Below are 12,497 nucleotides of genomic sequence, written 5' to 3'. Positions count from 1 at the left end.
AACCCCAGTGTACTGTTTTTGTTTCAACGCCTCCTTGATGATTTGGGATTTCGAGGACAGATTTTCAGATATTGTTATACCAAGGTAACCAAAATATTTCACCTTTTCAAGAGGCGTACCTCCAAGAACTACCTTCCCTTTGAAGGATTTGTGGGGGTTAAATGTTATCAGTTTAGGTTTGGAGGTATTGATCTCCAGTCCCTGAGAGAGACAGAACTCCTCAAATTGATTTAGAAGTTTCTGTAGACCACTACGGGTCTTGGAGATTAAGAGAGTGTCATCTTCAAACAATACAGGAACTTTATATGCACCTATACATGGTGCATCTGCCTCCATCATATCTAAAAGGGAGAGAATATAATTGATATACAATGAAAATAAAGTTGGAGCAAGGATGCATCCCAGTCGTACTCCCCTTTGTACTAGGATTTAGTCAGTAAGCTGCCCCTGATCATCCCATCTGACGCCTACATAATTATCCTCATGGAGGCATACTAGTAAGGAAAGGAGGTGGGGAGGCATTGCCAAGTCAAAACGAACTTTCCACAGCTTGTTGCGAGGTACTAAATCAAATTCAGATTTTAAACCCAGGAAAGCAACATAAAGATTTCCTTTGCCAATTAAGACAGTTTTCCAATATAGAACCAGAAATCTAAAGACTTGGCCAATAGTTGAAGTTCTTATGTGAAACCCAGCTTGCAGAGGACTGAGAATGTCATGTTCAGATATCCAATCCTGGAACTTCCCCAAAAGGCAGTGGCAGAATTTTTTTTTACACAGTCCAATAAACTGATAGGCCTACAGTTACAGTTTTATTGATGGGTACAACAGCGGCACCCTTCCACGAATCAGGGATTAGTGCCCCTACTGCATTAGATAGAATAAGGATTTATCTGGACCAGGCATGTATATCAGTCAAAAATAAATCTGCCAGGACACCATCCTGGCCAGTTGACCTACCAAACTTGAGGGTGGCTAATGAATGCACAACATCAGAAAGAGTGAAAAATGTAGGGTTGGAGAACTGGGTGTTTGATCAATAATGGTGGGAACAGCCCAGTTGTGCTCATACACCACACTAGAACAATCTGTAGAGTATAGTTGACTGAAGTGGTTAACCTACTCTGATGGAGCAATATTAGTCTCTACACGCAACACACCATTATCAGGGCCACACATGGCCAAGGACCAAAATCTTACACAATCAGATGCAGCATCATTCAGTGCAGCCCACCATTTTCCAACCTGCATACGCTTGGCTTTACGGTTGGCAGCCTAGTAAGATTTTCTGGTTTTATAGATAGAGGTTATATCCTTCATTTTGATAGCTTTGATCAGTTGTTTATTGAAGGCCCGGCAGTCCTTATTACTTTCACAAAGGATGTTTCCCTTTGAGACTTTTGCCACCAAAGTTACCACCTACCATAAAAAGGGCCGCAACACTTTCAAAACAAAGAACATGACATACAATCATCAACAACACATAGCTTTTTTCGGTTACTTTCAACCATAAAAGCAAAACAACCAACAATTGAATGAAAAAGGAAATAGGAATTAAGTTAAAAAAGGATAAGAGTAAAATAAAAACATATATTTCAACCTTAAAACACATTAAATTATTTTCCTTAGAAAAAGCACCTAACCCCCTAATACCTAACATTTAAAATAAACATGGGGTTTTATTTCAGTCTAGGTGTGTACTTAAAATTTAGCAACTAAAACACTTTTTTTTTTTTAATAAAAATTTGGTCCTCATCATCATTTTTCCCCAGAAATTTAGTACGTATATGCCAAGCAGCTACAATATACTTGCTAACCGCACAAGATAGAGGGAGAGAAGTTTCCCTCATCATGATCCTTAAGGCAACAATATAGTGTCTTACCCCCATATTCCTGCACACAGGTCGTAACCACTTCCGTCGCGCAATCAAATAAGCAGGGCATATAAACATAAAATGTACAATAGATTCTGAAATGTGATTACAACTCGGACAAGTATCAGGACTTGGGGTCGCGCTCCGTGTACTGCCATAGGATTTAAGAGGCAGACAACCATATCTGAACTGAATATATAGACTCTTACTTAATGGGTCAAGAATTGTATCCATAAATGGTTCCAGATACGGGTACCATTTGAAATCAAAAAATTGTGAAGTCAATCTGCCGTGTGTTGAACACAGCAGGTAGTTTTCCCTGACATGTATCCAGTAAACAATTTTCAAATGATTCTTCTGATCCTTCCTTATACTTTCTGGATGACTCCAAAACTCACTAAGACCCAATCTGTAAAACCATTTTGAGATGTGGTTAAACCAGGGAATGGTAAGTACATTTGGTCTATCTAGAATGTCTTGAATAGACTCCTTGTAGGTGGATAGCTCTGGGGTGGTCCATACACGGACCCAGAACAGAAATGGTCGTAGGGCAATTACATCAGAGATGCGTGAAAGGCCAAGGTCCCAGAACATAGGCAGCAGTGGGGTACTGCGAGGACAGGCCAAAGTTGACCTTACAAAGTTGTTTTCCCCCACTGCAAGCTTGCAGTGTTCAAGGACCCCCAAATTTCAGACCCGTAGACCGCAGCGCTCTGTGCCTTTGCTCGGTAAATTTTAATAGTTGGAGTAATCACTCTCTCAGAGGTAGACTTGTGAAAGCGTAAAATGGCCCCAGATCTCTGTGCTAGAATAGCTAAACCTTTATCGATTTGGGCCCCCCAATGCAGATTGTTGCTAATTCTCACCCCCAAATAATCTATGGAGCTTACCATACCTAGGGGGGTACCATTATGAAAAATTGAGTATCTCTTAGTGGGGCCACAACCCAGGGTCATAAATTTAGTTTTGCTATGGTTGAGTTCAAGTCCATAGTCACCACAAAACGAACTAAACTTATCCACAAGTACCTGGACATACAATCAATTGCACATTATTAGTTGTGGAGCCCGCCTCTAGTTGTGCCAGCCAAGACCTCAAGACAGCATTGACAGAACTTAAAATATCAGCCCCTGCTACTGATTGATGCCACTTCAAATGTCTTTTGTTGTTGGTCAGACTAATGTCCATCAATGGTATAGTGAGAATGCTGGGCACAGACAATTGGTCACATACGGCAAGCATTTGGACAGAGAGTGGATTGTGGTTGCTCTCTATCTTCTCAACAACTATCATGTGAACGACCAAAGGCCACAATCTCAAATCAACTAAGCAATATCCAATTCTGCTTGTATGGTTAGTTTTCTTATAAGTGTGAGAGCCCTTAGCATCTGATTTAGTTCTATCATTAAGTGCTCTAAGCCCAAATTCCATAGTCAACTCTTTTAACTGCACAGATGCTTGCGACCACCTTTTGATGGGAGGGATGTCTAGGGATGTAACACACCACATCTGATCTTCCTCATGTGTGGAACTGAGATCATTCCAGTCTAAAGGCTCGAAAGTGACACTGAAGTCGCCTACTATAATGATTTTAAAATCTCGGGGGCACTGCCCAAGAAACGCTTCCAGCACATGTAGCGTGCTGGAGGACAATCCCCCCACCAACCACTCTTGCATAGATATTAATAATAATTACTCCGGACTTCGACCCAAATGATAACTGAATACCTAATATATAAAGGGAGTCAACAGGTAACTGTCATATTCGACAGTGAAATGTTGTTCTAACCCATGTGGTTAGAACACCAGAGGGTCTACCCTCTTGCTAGGAAGTGCAGGAATATCAAAATTCAGAAACCAAGACCGAAGGAACAGATCCACTGCCCATGGTTCCTGGAAAGACAGATATCGTAATTCTCAATAAATTGGCCAAAAGCTGGTGGGGAGGTAATAGAATTTGAATCTTCCACACTCCAGGAGACAAGGTGCGACATAGATGAAATCGTGGCACCATTGGCTGGGCAATTAAGTGACTGATTTGGTCATATCTGGCAAGAGCTGTCAAAGATAGGAGAAGTAATAGACTCAGTGGCAGGAACAGGTAGAGCATTAATGCCAGGACCAGCTACATTATGCAAAGCGGGAACCAGTGGTGAATGGGCTGTAGCAATCTCAGATGAAGCACTGATTCAGTCATTGTCATTTAAACCCAATGAACTACCCCCGAATGAGCATTGTAGTATGTAGAGAGCCTGAGGTATTTGAACTGGCTACAGGAGTTCCTCGGTGGACATGTTTTTGCATCTAAGGCCACTTGATCATCTACCATACACTTGTCCCTTAGTATCAGCTCAATCACATCATAAGATGCAGCAGGATCTGGTCTCCTAACTGCCCTAGTTATGTTCTCATGGATCACAGATTGACAACCTCTCAAACAACTAATCCAATGAATTGCCTTGTTTTTAGTGGCTTCTCCACTCTCTCTAGATGCAGCAGGGTGTGGCTTGGGTACATTGACCATCAAAACAGTATTTGTAAATTTGAGCCTAACAAAAACAGAATCTCCCACACAATTAGAGATACCACTAGCTACAGACCCCAAAGATTGGCAGTAGTCTCATGGTTCCTTGACCATGCCTGTGTCACTACAATTGGAAGCCCAGGAAAGATTCCTAGCCTCCAGCCTGCTGGCCATTTGCTGACACAAAGAACCAACTGGCACTACAGAGCCAGGCACATGAATAAGAGTCTTGCTAGCAACTGGCAAAGGAAAATTAGGCAACACAGATAATGGACCAGGAGAACTGGACGCAAGCCCATGGGCACCAACCAGAGGAGTCATCACGGTCGATGGATTCATTTGCCTAACCATACAGATTAATGTGTATACCATAGATTTGTGCTCAGCCACCTCACCCTTTAAATCTGGTATATGAGAGAGATGTTGAGACTCAGCCATGTTGGGGTGACAGTTGTGACTGTGGTCTCACCTGCTATAAAATTGGTGACAGAATTGTTATGTGTGTCTAAGATGTCTTTTAGAGGATCAAAATGATTACTGTGAAGCAGGACATTACTGTCATCAAGTGATGATTTGTTTGCCTGCATTGTGTGAGTGGCATGACCCGGCTCCCTTTCCTTTCATGTGCACACCCCTGAAGGTCTCATACTTTAAACATGTCAGGGATATTCTTGCATTTAACCCCCAAATTTATGGAAGAACACACACCCCGAGCATTTTCGGGGCATTGTCGGGGGGGGGTCAGTATTTCTTCACATTCAACTAGAAGATCATAAATCCTTGTCATCACACAATTATCTGCTGCATTCTTCCAGTTTTTATGTTTTTTTGTTCAGCACTGTCCCAGCTCTGCCCTCTGCCACCTTTCTTTTACCCATATACAATATCACTTGTTAACAATATTAAATAGATAGGCCCCAGCAAGGCCTGCTAGATCAGTAACCCTCTGCCAAAATACAACAACTGCAAATGCAGCCTAGGAGGCCAATTTGATGATGCAAAACGAAGCCAAAATGTTAGAGGGGTGGCAAGCCCAGTCTCCTTGGGGCTCCGACGGGCGTGGACAGGCCCACCCTTGGCCTGCGCGCATCCTGCACAGCAGTGATCTTGGTACCACTTTATAGCACTCATCGTTGGTGCAAGTGTGAACAGCTGGGCAAGTAAGATGGCTGCCTCCAGGGATCAAGAGCAGTCTGGGATGTGTAGTCCCCCAGGCAATGCTCGGCGCGTACTGCACATCGGTGATCTTGTCATCGCTTTATAGCGCTCATCGTTGGTGCAAGTGTGAGCAGCTCTGCAAGTAAGATGGCCGCCTCCATGGGCCAAGAGCAGTCTGCGATTTATAGTCCCCCAGGCAAAGTTCAGCGCGTCCTGCGCTGCGATGGTCTTGGTTGTGCTTTATGGCACTCATCGTTGTTGCAAGTGGGAGCAGCTGGGCAAGTAAGATGGCTGCCTCCAGGGGCCAAGAGTCTGGGATGTGTAGTCTCCCAGGCAAAGTTCAGCACGAACTCAAATCAATTCACGGACCTGTCATATCAAATGTCAGTTACATTGGATTCATCAAACCTGTATGTACATTGAACCTTTCAATTTCTACACCTGTATTCACAATTGTCTGTTCACTGCTCTTATTGTTTCCCTGGGCAAACAGTGGTATACCAGGACCAATGGTAACGGGTACGGAAACAGCATCCAGACTCTGTCATGCGTTTTGATCTCTAGGGTACATTAGTCCTGTGTTCTGACTTGTTATTGCAGACATCTCTGTCTGTGACCCTGTTATAGGGGTGTATCTCAGGAGTGTCTGTACTTGCATTGGAGATATTAAATTAAGGGGAGATGCTTTCTGGATGAGTATTTGCTTCTGATAAACCTGTCTCATCTGTGAAACTTGTCCTGTTGGCATCATTGAACTCACTGCAGTATCCACAATAGGTACATCTGGGTAAATTCTATGTAAATCAACCTGCGGCATAGGTATCTGTAATGTGGAAGTGGTAGGAACATTATGGCTAATCTGTGCTTGCCTTGGTGTAGCTTCCCTTGGTACCGTGTTGTAGGGTCTGCACTAGTACTCTATCCTGTCTCATGCGCTGCATAGGGTAGGAGACAACCTCTCAATAATTGCAAAATAAACTCATCATCATCTGATTCTTCATCAAAAGTCAAAGACTTTCAAAACTCAGTCGATCTCTGCTCTTTGTCATCAGAAGGATAGGAATCCCTCTTCTTGGTACTCTTTCTGGTCTTGCTCTCATTCTCTTGTGTAATTGCAGGAAACAACTTAATTCCCTGTAAAGTCTCAGTTCTCCAAAATTTCTGCTCACTCTCCCATCTCGATTCAGCTAAAGTTTTCTCAGCGTTTCTCATTCTCCTCTCAAATTTCTGTTGCTGTTGCTGTCTGGCCACTAACTACTAAATAGTTAATGCTTCAAATTGTGCAGGCCTCGAAGGAGGTTTGCAATCATACAGTACTCTCCTCAAATTCTCTAAAATTCCCAAATTAAACATTCCATTGGCAGGAAACGCTAAGCTCCCTTCTTTCTCTGTCTCTTTGCACCACTCTTTTAGCCAAAGACATAGTGCAGCACCTTGTTCTTAGAATACGATATATGCGGGTGTACCTTCTAGTGGTTTAATTTCTCCTACTCTAAATGGAATTTGCATACACCTCTCTTTAATGCTTTGAAAAATGTAATTTCTGTATCTTACACTACACTTCGATCGAATCAGGATGTAAATTTCAATCCCAAAATCCTTTCTGTCTGCCTTCTCAATCTATTACGCTTCATGGTTGTCCACCAATCCGTTTGCGGATTTTCTTACCAACCAACCTATCCCAGCGTGGCTCTAGTGACATCACACTCATACGTACAGCAGTTGACAAAGCCCTTCGGCTTGTCTTTCTCAATCCATATCTGTGCCAAACTAAATGCAAATATTGCAAGCACTAAATAAAATCAACACACTACTTGTCTGTTTAGTACAGGTATGTAACACAATCGTTTCAGAAACCTTCCTAAATTTTCAACTGAGGCTTTTAGCGCTAACAGATACTCCTTCTATCTCCGTTTTCCTGACTCACAAGCAATATTTGACCAGCAAATTTTACTCTCAACTGATCACTGGATCCTTCTGCTGCACATAGGACTCACAAAATCTCTGTCAAAAAACTATCACTCACTTTAACACACAATCTTAGTTTGTCAACTACACCTGATTGACCTACTAAACAGACAAATTACAACATAAACCAAGTGTCTCATACACTTATCCAATACTCCGGAGTCTTAGAACACATAAGGTCCATATGCCAACAACCATGTGGGCAATTTTGTTAGCACAAAGCAGCACACACATGTGAAGTTCAACAACTTCCCTACACACACTCTTTGTAATACGCAAACTCCCTAAACAACTTCATTTGCAGTATGCAAACACCTTAAACAACCACATTTGGAGTATGCAGACTCCCTATTCATTCACAAACATCACAATTCCCCTGCGATTTGCTTAAGCCATGCAAGCGGAAAACCTGTTTCATTCACACCTGCTCTAGAAATGATGATAACATCTTCAAACAAGCATTGGCAGACTCCAAGGTTTTGGGAAAGTCATGGTAGGTTCTTAAGCAGACTATGGGGATCATTCTGATCCTGCGGGAACCGCCGAATGACCGCGGCGGCCATTCTGGCTTTCCCGCTGGGCCGGCGAGCGACTGCCAGAAGGCCGCCCGCCGGCCCAGTGGGAAACCCCCTGCAACAATGAAGCCGGCTCCGAATGGAGCCGGCGGAGTTGTAGGGGTGCGACGGGTGCAGTGGCACCCGTTGCGATTTTCAGTGTCTGCAAAGCAGACACTGAAAATCTTTTTGGGGCCCTGTTAGGGGGCCCCCGCACTGCCCATGCCAGTGGCATGGGCAATGCAGGGGCCCCCAGGGGCCCCACGACACCCGTTCCCGCCATCCTGTTCCTGGCGGTAAGGAAGGGGGTCGGAATCCCCATGGCGGCGCTGCAAGCAGCGCCGCCATGGAGGATTCCCTGGGCCAGGGGTAAACCGGCGGGAAACCGCCGGTTCCCCTTTTCTGACCGCGGCTTTACCGCCGCGGTCAGAATGGCCCAGGAAGCACCGCCAGCCTGTTGGCGGTGCTTCTGCGGTCCCCGGCCCTGGCGGTCATGTACCGCCAGGGTCGGAATGACCCCCATAATGTTTCATTTCCTCTACCAATTCTGGATTATTATGGCTGGTATTTCTGGGAAATCATAGCGGTCTCTTAAGGAGATGCAATACCATTACCAAAAACTGGGAAAGTTATGGTGACCTCTTAAGGAGGCTAACCATCCGACTCTGCAACCAAAACCTGTGAGCGCGTCTGGCCTTATTTGGTCTTTTAAAATGTATTTATTTGGGGACTCTTAAAGGCTCGATGGACCTTTTGACTACGCTTAGAGTGATTCCACCATGTACGCAATCTTTACTTATAGTTTAACCAACAGCAATATAACATTGTTCAACAAGTCAATTATCAAAACTTTGAGTCAGTGATCTTTACGCCTCATGACCCATGTGGTCATGAATAACCACACCTTTTAGTAAAATTTAAAAGTTTATTTCCCTACATTAACAATGCTATTATCACGCAAATTTGTCTCAATACCAAATGATAAGCATATACAACAAACACAGGCTGACCAAAGCTTCAAAAGAATCTCAATTTAACTAAAGCAATAATAAACACTCAAGAATTATGGTACAAATTGATAACATCACTAACAGAACAACAGAGATAGCATACATCTAAATTCAACAGAAGAACAAAATCAATTCTTGGTTAATAACCTTTGACAATGTAATTTGGCAAAACTTACTAACCCTCCAATTACAATAGCTTGTTTGGGTTTCATCCAAAACAGTTTAGTCAGAAGTTAATTTGGAAAACATCTAACTAGGGCTCTATCAAAAAAGCAGTTGGTACCTAAAAGAAAACAACAAAAATCTTAAACAGAAACAATAGTATTTCTTTATACCTCTCCCCAATGGGTCAGCAAGCTACAATTTCTCTTCATCAGTTGGACATTCGTCTGGTCAGAAGCAGCAACGGGCAGTAAAAGGGAATGGCTAAGCCATGGCTCCAAGTTAACTGAACCACTACAAAAAACATCAAGCTAGGGGATCAGCACTAACACAAATACTCTGCGAGGACAGTTATCAGGCTATGGAATCAGCATTACTGCAATTGCTCCATGAGGATGGTTATGAGGGAAAAGGAACATCTGGAACTGGTCAGCTCCTCGAATGTGACCGCTATGGGGTAAAGATTGTATAGAAAAAGCTCCAAGTTATATAAAGGACAGGGAATAGGTTCTAACAGGACTAGAATGGAAAAGCATCTTCCTCTCTACACTAAAGAGGTGAACTAACTCTGAAAAATGTTATCTGGGTATATCAAAATTCATAAAGCATTTTCTCATGCCTCCATTGGTCAGAAAATCGTACATTTACAGTAAGACCAATAGAAACTAAATCATAAATCTAAAAAATAACTAAACAGTCTTTCAAATGTCGATGATTAGCTCCTCTTCTCCCGTTCCCATCGCCACGTTTGTCAGGTAACTCTTTTGTTGCAATCCTAGCTCCAGTCAGTGCGGCTATTGTCCAAGCCTGGGAACATCTCTGTCTCATGTATCAAGTTTACAAAGTAACGGCTTCTGGTACAGAACCCTCCACAAGCAGTTCTCATTAGAAAGTTTAAAACATGTACAAATCACTCAGTCAGCGCAGTGTGAACAATGAACAGTATTAACTCTTTGCTTTTACAAGACATTTTGCGAACAAATATTATGCCATGGAACTTAACATGAGGCTTTGTCAACTAGGCCCAAACCTTGAAATTAATCAAAGCTAAATATTATTTAAGCAGCTACATAACATAATGATCCACTAATATATTTTATTCTGCATGTGCACATCAATTAAAGTGTGAATTCATCATTAGTTGTTACACCTTTCATGATGGCCACTCAAGTGGGCAAATTTTCCAAGATACACATTAGTTAGCCTAATTCATGTAATTTCTTTTTAGCCATTAATCAATACAAGTTTATTAGTAGTTAATTCAGCTTTCACAGTCCCAGCCGTCAGGTAAGAGGGAGGGGGTTGTGTAGGGATTCCTGGCTGCATAGAAATCCAGTTTAGGCCTGTGGCAAGAGCCGAAAATTATCCACACGCTCCTGTTCTTGACCTGTCAAGAAGTAAATGGGGCAGTGCTTTCTTTACTTTGACGCTACGTTGGCCACCATTTTTAGCTGCGGTTCACCAGTCTTGAATTATTTGAGTTTAAACACTCCATGATTCTTTTTTTTCCGCCTAATGAATTGATTTGCCCGACTCAAATGTGTCTGCAAATGTGACTCACCTTAAGTTAAAACTGTAAAGTTTCATTTCTGAAGGTTGTTTTCCGTCACGTTGAATTAAGTGCTGGTTCTCATGCTGTGGTGCAAGGTATTAGGATATTTTTTAAACAGCAAGTTTGAGATTTATGAACGCTGATTCGTGAACTTTGTAGCTGGAGACGTAGTTAAAATGTTCATCTTGTGTTGGCCAGTGATACTGCATAGGCTCGAGAAGCTGCTTTGTTGATGCTCTCGCAGCAATGCCAAACAGCCTAGAATGTTTCTGTTTTGCAATCAGAATCGATGTTTCGTTTAAATGTTGTTTCTACTGCGTGTTCAAAAGCAAAAGATTTAATAAAGTATTCCTTCTTTTATTTTACTATGTAAAAAACATTGCTGTACATATTAGCACCAATCCAGAAAAGAAACCAAGGAGCATCAGCCCTTGCCTTCCTTACTTGGTATGATTCTGCCCAGCACTTTTGCTGTTAATTTGAGTAAACCATGGCATTTTGAAAGGGGTGCACAGTTTGTCATCCTCTCTATATATATTTGATGCCGTGACAACTTTACACCGAACTGGCAAAAGAAAAAGTGCACCATAGTGAACTTATAATACGTCATGCAAAGAAATCGCAGCAGGGCAAAGTTCATAGAAATAGCTGAATCTGTAATATATTGGTGCATCTCAACAGGAAACCAGTAAAGCGGGTGCACCTGATCACAAAGACAGATATCTAAGAAGATCATTGTGCTGGCTGAGAAGGAACGCGTCACACCTGGCAGGTCGTTACAGTTTTTGCCAACTGGGGGAAGTGACCTTGAGAGACATTTCGTTTTCTTTTATGGTACCTGTGCTTACACCAAAATCGGCGGGGATGCAGAAATCTTACTATATTTTCTTTGTTGCTTCCTTATTTTCACCTACCATATAGTTATGATAAAGAACTCTCTTCCTTCCAATCATATCTGTTGGAAGCACAACAAAGAAATGTAAATATCAAAGAGGGGGAAGGCCGTTATTTTTAATTAACAAAAGCAATAAGGAAGTAAAGGTATTGCCCTTATCAGCAAGCGATTTGCTCAATTGGGATTTATATGATGTCACACATATCATGTTATCAATGTGATAGTTCTCCAAAGAGAATGGGGAATTTACATCAAGTTGCTCTTGAGCTTTATGATTTCACATGTTGGCAGTAAAAGACATTCTTTTATCATTCTACAAGCACATTTTGCGATGAGACAGTCGCACTGCGCAATTTTTTTGTTAATGATGCAGACACAGGTTCTGATTTACAAACATTTTAAGCAACGCAGCACAGAACGTTGCTGCACTGTCTTGCGTGAAAGGGGGCGAGCAGAACTGCACCATGTTTTCAAAGAAATGCTGCAATGCTGCCCTGTCCCTGCGCTGGTGCACTTTGGCAGGCTCCCTTACACCATAGCACAAGGGTGCTTGCATTATGGTCAGGATAGCTTGTGTGAAGGAAGGGGCACCTTCCTGCACAAAAGTTACCCATGGAGGCTTTTTCATCTATGCATGTGTGCTTCAAAATGCAGCACACCTGCAAAGAGGAAATAACAAGTATAAATACATGTCTTTCTCCTCATTATGCCAACCTTAGGTGGGCACACCATTTCTGTGCAAACCCATGTCTACAACTCTTTGTAAATATGAGTTTGTGTCAAAAATGCTCGACTATATC

The sequence above is a fragment of the Pleurodeles waltl genome, chromosome 10, assembly GCF_031143425.1.
Source record: "Pleurodeles waltl isolate 20211129_DDA chromosome 10, aPleWal1.hap1.20221129, whole genome shotgun sequence".
NCBI lineage: Eukaryota > Metazoa > Chordata > Amphibia > Caudata > Salamandridae > Pleurodeles > Pleurodeles waltl.
The sequence above is the reverse complement of the archived record's forward strand: the minus strand, read 5'-3'. Positions refer to the sequence as shown.